This window comes from Cygnus olor, assembly GCF_009769625.2.
Source record: "Cygnus olor isolate bCygOlo1 chromosome W unlocalized genomic scaffold, bCygOlo1.pri.v2 SUPER_W3, whole genome shotgun sequence".
Lineage (NCBI taxonomy): Eukaryota > Metazoa > Chordata > Aves > Anseriformes > Anatidae > Cygnus > Cygnus olor.
The window spans coordinates 946,534-956,763 of NW_024429074.1; the positions used below are offsets into that span (position 1 = coordinate 946,534).

A 10,230-nucleotide genomic window follows, 5' to 3' on the forward strand; every position below is an offset into this window, starting at 1 on the left:
GATGGGCTAAGGTCAACTGCATGAAGTTCAACAAGGCCAAGTGCCGGGTCCTGCACCTGGGGCGCAACAACCCCAAGCAGCGCTACAGGCTGGGAGATGAGTGGCTGGAAAGCTGCCTGGCCGAGAAGGACCTGGGAGTACTGGTTGATAGTCGGCTGAATATGAGCCAGCAGTGTGCTCAGGTGGCCAAGAAGGCCAACAGCATCCTGGCTTGCATAAGAAGCAGTGTGGCCAGCAGGTCTAGGGAAGTGATTGTCCCCCTGTACTCGGCTCTGGTGAGGCCGCACCTTGAGTACTGTGTTCAGTTTTGGGCCCCTCGCTACAGGAAGGATATGGACGTGCTCAAGAGAGTCCAGAGAAGAGCAACGAAGCTGGTGAGGGGTCTGGAGAACAAGTCTTACGAGGAGCGGCTGAGGGAGCTGGGGTTGTTTAGCCTGGAGAAGAGGAGGCTCAGGGGAGACCTCATCGCTCTCTATAGGTACCTTAAAGGAGGCTGTAGAGAGGTGGGGGTTGGTCTATTCTCCCATGTGCCTGGTGACAGGACGAGGGGGAACGGGCTAAAGTTGCGCCAGGGGAGGTTTAGGTTGGATATTAGGAAGAACTTCTTTACTGAAAGGGTTGTTAGGCATTGGAATGGGCTGCCCAGGGAGGTGGTTGAGTCGCCATCCCTGGAGGTCTTTAAAAGACGTTTAGATGTTGCCCTTAGTGCTATGGTTTAGTGGAGGACTTGTTAGTGTTAGGGCAGAGGTTGGACTAGATGATCTTGGAGGTCTCTTCCAACCTAGACGATTCTGTGATTCTGTATTTACAGTAGTGCTGAGAGAGGAATTGCATCTGATGAACTGACAGCACTCACAATCAGTGCTTGAAAATAGTCTGTATTCTTGTCTGTCTTCTGCTGTTAATTCCATCAGGTTACTTCTGCTGTCTCTAGAGGTATTTTAAATGCTAGTTTAGACAGTGATGGACAGCAGCTCAAATACTCTTCTAGGCAGAGACTTGCCTCGAGTGGTTTGGGAGAGCATCGTGTCTACGTACTTACAACCCACTCCAACCTCACCATAGTAATGTTCTTCTTGGGTTGGCTGAGCAGAAGCAAAAGCAAACCTTTATACCCAAAAAGAGCCTCATCTAAAAATCAGAAGATAGTTTAGACAGAGGTTAATTCTATGTTTATCTTTTGTTAATAAGAATGTAAATAGCAATGGCTAATTTTAGGAAGTTAGCCATCTGTCCAAACAAAATTAACTAAGCATTACATCAGTTGATTAACTGACAGAGACTTGCATTAGATTGGATCATAAAACAGAACACAAATATCAAAATCTCTGGTCCCAGTTCCATGAACAAAGAGAAATGAAGGACCTTTCCACATGTACCTCTTACCAAATCAGAAATCTTATCAGTTGGTTGTGAACAGACCACTGCTTCCTTAACCAATCCCACCAAGCCACCTCTCCCAGCCATTTGCTACCATGTCCCCTTTCCTACAGGCACATGAACCTCCGCACGTACCAGCATCACCAGCAACTGCCCACATGACCAGCTCTCTGCCCATGCCCATCTCCATTCTGAAACCCAGTTTCGCCCCTAGAGACTGGCCCTCACTTCAAATATATCCACAAAACCTGCCTGACAGTGCAGACAAACAATAACACTGCCAGGACTTCAGCTGCGTGTGGAGAGGGAATGGTGAATCTTATACTGCGTGAAAAAAAAATCAGAGTACTTACGAGTGTAAAGTTACTTAAAATTCAGTTTAGCTTTATAGTGATTTAGCCTTCCTGTTTAATTAGTATTTGGAACTGCACATTGTTTATAGCCACTGGTTATTTCAATAGATGTTTAAGTGTTTAAAGTTTAACAAGCTTCTATTCTTAAAAGAACAAAAAATGTATGTAATTAAATTTTCAATTACTACAGGGGATTTTTGGGTCCATGCAATTAATAAAAGCTTAAGGCACTTAAGCGTGATCCTGTTTTAAAAACTAAATAGTTGAGCACTTAACTAATTATCTCCAACACTTATAGTGTATTTTATTTATTTCTATCTTAACAAAAGAGTGGTACGTTCTCCTTTCTTTGCAGCCATTTAAAATTAAACTCTAATAGAGTCATGCATCTTTAACTGCAATTGTTTGTTTAGTTATTTCCATACCTTTTACCAAAATGTATTTACATTGTAAATCAACCTAGTCTCTGGTGCAATTCCATCAAATTAATGGAGCTACTAAAAGACCAATTTAACCCCACAATGTTTCATTAGTATCTGACGCCGTATTTCTGCATGAATATGTATGATTGCGTGAAAATAAAGTTGAAGAGTAACTCACGGTTGAGAAGCTCGGAAGTTACAACACTACAATGTTCTACCCTTGGACATCCAGCTGGGGCCACAACTCACTAAGATGAGTTCAGATGGGTCTGTGATCAGGGATCCAACAAAGAGGCAAACAGTTAGCTCTGTAATTGCATCAGGGAAGACCTTATTGTCATATGCATGCGGTGTCCCTCCCCTCCTGTTCCTTTGGGACCCTGACAACTGCCAGCAAACTGGCCCCACAAGCCAGGAGAGCGAGCGTAGCTGAGGCATCACGGACTCCATCACTCCCTACCCTCAGTTTTCCCTCTCCCCTAGCCCTTTGCACATTATATCTGAAGCCTTGCCAGCCTTTTTAAGAAGGATGGTGTTCAATTGTTGCTTGGTGTGGTGACAATATTTTTGGAAACACAAGCAGAGAAGGGAAATGGTGAGTTTTAAACAATGTATAAGTTGGCTGCCATTGAATAGAATTTCCCAGCACAAAGAAAAGATGCTTCTTTAGGCTGTTCTCTCTTCCAAATTATACAAGGCTGCTGCAAACAATTGAGCTGGCAAAGTTTCTCAACAGGGATTACAAATAGCTTTCATAATTAAAAACATACAGCAAGCTCACATGGAAGTTATAGCTGTCCTAGTAATAACACTAAGATGCATTTGAGAGGTATTACATTTAAAATCTAAAGATGTTAAAATTTGAGTCTGGTGCACTGAAAATCTTCCAATTCCTCTTCCTTTTGCAGTAGTTACATGCTGTTGTTCACAAATTCATGCTCCAGTGTTAAAGACTTTGCGCAAATGCCACTCATGGAGCACTATTACCTCCCTTCTCTACAAAAACCACTGCTGAAGCCAGGTTTTACATTGCCAAGACCTCACTAATTTGAAGCAAAATGTATTTATGAAAAATACATTAAAACGAATGGCATGTGGTATAGTGAGTTATTAAACAACACAAAATTAGTATGTTGAGTTTACAAATTAATTAATAAGCATTAACTCTCCTACTCATTTGTAGGAATTCGCTAAATTACACTACAGTTTGCAATAATATTGCTTTTTGAAAGTGATTTACAGGACGAACATAGAAAAAACGTGGCAATTAAAACCAGTGAGACACCTCACAAAACAAATTTCTGTGATTTTACGACTACACCGAGTGCCTGTGAATAGCCACAGACTCGTACGGCATAAACACATCATCATTACAAAACTTCTCTGGTGAAATCTCACGTCTGTGTGAAATGAATAGCACATCCTTCTTCCATTTGGGGCCTTAGATCAGCATTCCTGCTTTTTTCCCAGCAAGCCAGTATCCCTCTCCCTTCCCAGCCATGCATGTTGCTCCTTCTCTCTCCCAAATCCAGAGTCGAGCATTTACCAGTACAGACAAGACGTGAAATGAGCAAGAAGCACAACTCTGGCAAAGCCAAAGCACTGCTTCCACATGTCTGCACCTCCAATGCGCTCCTCCCCACCACCACCCTCCCACTTTGAGGGGCAGCATCTCAGGTACGGCTCTTGTTTCTAGTTGGAAGGTGAAGCTCAAGGTATAGGCTGCGTGTACCTGCGAGGGATGTGCCTATTCCTCTGCCTCTCTTCTTTGCCCCCAGCTGCCCATTTTGGCCAGACCAGAAAATCCTGCTGCTAAAGGGTACGTCAGAACCAACCTGAGAGAAAAGCAACAGACTGAGGCGAGGGAAAGGCTGGTTTGTATCAGTGCAACAACTGAATCTGGCTCAAGTGAATAAAATATTTAACTAAGCAAATGTTCATACAATATACTCATTATCATTAAATAACTGGGGTTGGACTGAAATTATTTTGCTGGACTATGTTCATAATAGGAGTTTATTTTTTGAAACACTTTTCCCAAAATTGGTAGGAAACAATCTCCATTCTACAACACACATTAATGGAAAAAAAATGCCCTATAGGTAGGTACAGGACTGGGGAACCAGAAATTCCAGTCATTTAGTGATACAAATTAAAGATGTAGCTGCCTAATTTTTAGATACAGAATTGCAATACTGGAATTCAGAAACCAGAAATTATGTATCTAGGTTCTCTCCACAAAAAATAAGTCAGGAATCTTAAAACAAGAATATAAAAATCCACTTCTCTCGGCATCTCCAGGTTGTTCCTCAGTTACTGATGGGCTTAAACAAAGCAGGCTCCAAACTTCTGCCCCTCTGCAGAATACAAATGCCTCTCTCCACTTCTGTATACAAACTACGAAATCCAATCTTCCCGATCCATTCTGCCTTTTAGCAGAATGGAGAAATCAGCTATAAATCAGACCAACCCGAACTCAGTGATCCAGCTGAGGAAGAATTCTCGAATTCCAGGTCCCATTCATACAAACGTTTCTGCATTTAGTAGTCAAAACCAGCCCTGGCACCAGGGCTCATCAAATCCCTGCCGGTGAGGTTGCAAACCATCCCCCTTTTCCCCTGCCTGCCCAGTCCAAGTCCTGCCATCCTTCTGCGTGTTAACACCATTGCAGTACCCACCTCAGGGCACCTTCCTTGGTGGTTGGCATCCAGGCTCAGAAAGAGACTGACGTGGGGACTCCCATTCGCAGGTAAGTATATCATCTGCTAACCGAAGAGGTTGACATAACCTACACCTCAGTCCCCAAACCCCTCCCAGCAACCACCTTTTGTCAGATTTGTGCACAGTGGCAGCAGGGACTTGCGCACACACAGGGTGCCAGCACAAGAAAGATGTGTGGTTGTTAGATCAAGTCCAGAGGAGGGCTACAAAGATGATCAGATGGCTGGAGCTCCTCTCCTAGGAAGGAAGGCTGAGAGCTGGGGCTGTTCAGCCTGGAGAAGAAAAGGCTCCAAGGTGACCTCATTGCGACCTTTCAATACTTAACGGGGTCTTATAAGAAAGATGGATGAGGACTCTACTTGGGTAATGATAGGACAAGGGGGAATGATCTTAAACTAAAAAATGGTACATTTAGATTAGACATTAGGAGGAAATTCTTCACTGTAAGGGCGGTGTGGCACTGGAACAGGTTGCCCAGAGAGGTTGTGGATGCCCCATCCCTGGAGGTATTCAAGACCAGGTTAGATGAGGCCCTGGGCAACCTGATCTTGTGGGTGGCATCCCTGCCTATGGCGTGGGGGAGGGGTGGAGTTAGATGATCCTTGAGGTCCCTTCCAACCCAACCCATTCTATGATTTTGGGGGAAAGGTTTTTGGCACCCCTGCAGCACAGCCCTGCCCCTTATCAATTGAATCTAGCCAGCAGGTGGAGACAAAAGAACAGGTTAAGAAATACAGCAAACTAACGCTGCTGAGCTTCCTGGAGCCTTGACCGACCCACAGGATGAAGGCACAGCAGGGCAGCCCGATTTTTTTGGAAAAAGGAGAGAGGAAAGCAGGGCAGCACATCCTTTTTGCAAAAAGGGAGGGAGGAAGAGGGAGAAAGGCATGTGAGCTTGGTACCCTTCGCGGTACCATCTCCCACCACGACTGCGCCTTGGAGAGGGGACAAAGGAGCCTGCGGTACTCTGAAAAAAGGGCAGCATCAGGAATGCTCCCCCCCTGCGAATGGAGGAGAAACGGGCAAGGGTAGTGGGGATCTATCACCCCTACAGAGAGCCGGGCCCATGGTTGTTGCTAAGACCCCCACGGCGACAGACCCGATTCCCTGCCACCCACCCCCCCAAACCTCATAAGGGCCACCTCGGCCCTCCCCAAGCTCCATAAGGACCTCTTAGGCCCTATAAGGACCCCCAACGGCCCCCTCAGGCCACCCCAGGCCCCATAAGGACACCCCTAAGGCCCCTCCTCAGACCCACTCCAGACCACCTCCAGACCCCATAAGGGCCGCTCCAGGCCCCCCCCCCCAGGCCCTATAAGGTACCCCTCAGGCTCTTACAGACACCCCCCCCCCTCCAGGCTCCCTCAAGCCCCATAAGACACCCGCCGGCCCCATAAAGACCCTTTCCAATCTCCCCTAAGCCGTCATAATGACGGCGGCCCCTCCCTCAGCCCCCGGCGCCTGCGCGCCGCTCCCCGCACATACGAAGAACCGCCCCTCCTGTTCCCATAGCAACGGGGGCGCACGGACCGCTGGCCCCCGGACCTCACCGCCTCCCTCGCCTGGAGGGCGACTCGCAGCGCCCCGCACGGCAGCTCCATCGGGGCGGGCAGCGGGGTGGGGACGAGCGGCGGGGAGCGCCACAGCCAGCTTCCATCAGCCACCGGTCGCCACAAACTGTGGGAATAAAATTTTTTTTTTGTGCACAGAGTTACATTGTTTAGAGAGAAGGAATGTGGTATTGAAATATGCTTGCGGTGATAAAGCTTAGCAGATGTCCATGTAAAATGCAGACATCCAGACTCCTTAGAACAATTAGGTGAAAATCACGGTGTCAAGTCAAGTCAGATAAGTGAAGAAACATTACCACTTCAAACAGTAAAAAAAAGTCAAAAGAAATTTGAAATTTAACAGGCTGGCAACTGAAGGCCATGTATTGTCTGTGAAGCATCGGATAGGTTGTGAACCTGGATTACCCAGTCAATGGGGAAACAGGGGAGGGTCCTGATCGTCAAGAAAGAAAGTATATAAACTACTACTACTATATAAACTACTATGTGACTAGTAGATGTGCTCCTCCTTGTGGGACACCCGCCATTGCAATCATGAATAAAATGGCTACTTCACAGAGATCCTCACCTGAGCCTATGTTATTGGCTACAGAGTGTTTCTCACACTCTTATTGCATCCCTTATAATCATCAAAGATTCATAAATTATACAATAAATATAATTAATCCAATCCACATTCTTATTGATTGTTACCCACCAGAACAGTGACTCAAACCCTGCAGCAATTTGATTCCTGCTTTATGTTCATCGGGAACTCCTCTAGGCACCCTAATAGAACCTATGTACGCTCTGTCATCGAATGATACTCCTAAGCTTCTTTTACTTCTTCTGGGTATTTGTGATGTTTCTCTTTCAAATGCCAGGGTGAAGGGTATAGCTAATTGAACAAGTGCACAAGTGCCTCCCCAATTAGATGGCAGGGTGGACCGTAAGATCTTCCCTCCACAGTACCACCAGAGATCTACCCCGGGGATCTCAAGTCTTGAGCAGTTTCCCATCAAGTCCTTGGTAGCATTCAAGGTCCTCGTGCACAAGGCAAATTCTCCCAGATGACGGGTAGCACTCACACCCTGCCGTGAGAGGCAAGCTGTATGGTTACCTATAGCTGTAGAGAATGCAGGGGAACCCTGATATTGCTATCACGCAAGGAAGGGAACAGCAAAGAGAGAGACTTACAGGCCTCATTTCCCCAGGCAGTCTTTTCTTGGTACAATGCAATCGTACATCGCATCCCCTGGGAATCCTTGGTCCACCCCAATGGGCAGGGCACTATCTGGGCAATCGGTCATCCCGAGGCACAAGCATAGCAATTGCTATGGTTGAGACTCTGGACAGTATATTTGACCCATTCTATCCAGGCATTCACATTCCCATACACTGTTTCAATCTCAAATGTTTGAACTGCCGCATTTCAAAGACGGCCTCCTGTTTTCTCTCCTGTTTTCTCCTTGAGTTTCTCCCTTTCTCTGATGGCAATAGAGGATCATTTCCATACAGCAATTCTCAGTCTGGCTGTTGGGTCTCTCCCAGTTATTTGTTCTCTCTGCTCGATTGTCGTTGGGCATTTACATCTCCACAAGCTAACACCTCACAAGCATCAAACGTGACGGATTGTGGTACATAACCCTCTGTCACATTCACCCATATTTTGACGGGGTATCCCGTCTTACTATTATCTGGTCATGCCTTTTCCAAGCTGCCAATTGACCAAGGCCTTCTCTGAGGCCTACAATCACTAAAAACAAAATTAATAGTTGATTTTTCCCTGTCATTATTTTTAAACCTTAGGTTTCCAAATAATTATCAATACAAAGATATATGTACAATACTACTAGAACAAAAACCCCTTGGGAACGCTTCAATTTGCTATAGGCCAGTCCTTTCTCTCAATCACAAGTCACACTCATTAGTTACCTGTGAAAATAAAAGGTTAGTTTACAATTGTAAGCTTTTATCCTGCTCAGAGTCTATTATGAGATTTTTCTTTTTGATTTTAACTTTTAGCAAGTCTTCTGTAGGAAGAACTTCCCAGGTACTAGGGTCGACAGGTGCTTTCACTCGAGTATAGTGAGTCCAACCTTTTTCCGCAGTTCCTATGGCTGTTTCAGTGGTTAGTAGTACTTGAACATGTCCTTCCCATTCAGGCTGGAGTTTTGATTCTTTCCAGGTCCGAATCAGGACCCAATTTCCTGGGTGATGGTGGTGAATGGGGAATTCCAAAGGTGGGGTTTGAGCCAAGAACCCACAGGTCCTGAGAGATGACAAAGAAGAGGACAACCCCAGAATACAGTTCTTAAGAAAACTCTTGTTTCGAATTGTGGTACCTCATCCCTTCTGCCCAGACAGGGCAATCCGAACAGCATCTCATACAATGAAATTCCTATATCGTTTCTTGGTGCTGTTTGAACCTGTAGGAGTGCTAAAGGTAAGCGTTTTACCCAAGGAAGTTGGGTTTCTAACACTAATTTAGTTAATTGCTTCTTTAATGTCTGGTTCATTCGCTTTACCTTCCCAGAAGAGGAGGGGTGCCAGGGGGTGTAAAAATCCCACTCAATCTCTAAGGCCTGCATTAACCCTTGCAGTACTTGTGAAGTGAAATGACTTCCTTGATCTGAATCAATGTTTTCAGCTATCCCATATCTAGGGACTATTTGCTCCAATAATACCTTAGCCACCGTGTTTGCAGTGGCAGATACGGAGGGGAAAGCTTACACCCATCCAGTCACGTGGTCAATTAGGACAAACAAGTACTTAAGTCTCCCTGCTTTAGGTAACTCAGTAAAGTCTACCTGTATACTTCGGAAAGGTCGAATCCCTGGCTCCCGTCCCCCTCTAGGTGAGTTACGGATGACCTTTTTATTTGCCTTTTGACATATGGTACATCCTCTGCATATTTTGCTTCACTGAAGTGTATATTCCTACACAGACATACTTTCTTAGCACAACATCACACATTGCTTGCACCTCCCAATGACTCTCTTGATGTAAAACAGATAATATTTGCCTCATTGGTGCTTTATTCAGCATTTCTCTCCCATCAGGGAGTATCCATTTTCCTTCAGACTTCGTGGCTCCTGATTCCTTAAAAAAAAAAAAAAACTCTTAAAACTTTTTAGTTCTTTCTTAGTTTTCAACAATTCCCTGAATCCTCTCTGGATTTATTCTCCGTTTTCCCTCAGAGATTAGATGCCTTAAATACCTGACTTCTCTTTCTACATATTGTAATTTATTTTTCAATACTCCCAAGCCCTGCTTTCCCAGAAAGTCGAATAGCTTGTTAGTAGCTTCCTTCACAACTGTTTTCTCCTGTCCTGACAATAAACGATCATCCACATATTTGTAACAGTAACACCTCCTCGGGAGGTTGGAATTGCTCCAAAATCTGCTCTAGAACTTGCCCAAATAAATTGGTGGCCCTGTAAACCCCTGAGGTAAAACTGTCCATCTGTATTGTTGCTTCTGCTCCCATTTCAGGGTCTTTCCAGTCAGAGGTGAATATATCTTTGCTCTCAGGGCCTGAGAGCACTCCATTAATAACACTGTTATTCCAGTCTAACAATTTATTATTTGAATGCCCAATTTCATCATCAAATCCCTTCCCAACAAGTTAGTCCCTGCCTTGGGTACATACAATAATTGCCCAGAGATCATTTTATCCCCTAGTCTCAGCTTGGTATCCCCCAAAGGTGGCACTGTTATCCCAGCCCCTTCTACCTCCATCACTTTTTGGGTTTCATTAGTTAATTTAATCCCTGATACTTTACAGGCCAGTAATGACCTAGC

At 45.1% G+C, this 10,230-nt stretch overlaps 1 long non-coding RNA gene across 1 annotated transcript; it reads right to left on the reverse strand.

Annotated features, from left to right (window-relative positions):
• Positions 1-777: 777 nt before the first annotated feature.
• On the reverse strand, positions 778-5,134 carry LOC121062943. The gene is made up of 3 exons (XR_005815750.1): positions 4,834-5,134; positions 3,888-3,990; positions 778-2,424 (listed from the first exon to the last, which is right to left on the reverse strand). It is a non-coding gene; the product is annotated as an uncharacterized LOC121062943 (long non-coding RNA).
• Between the last annotated feature and the right edge of the window lie 5,096 nt (positions 5,135-10,230).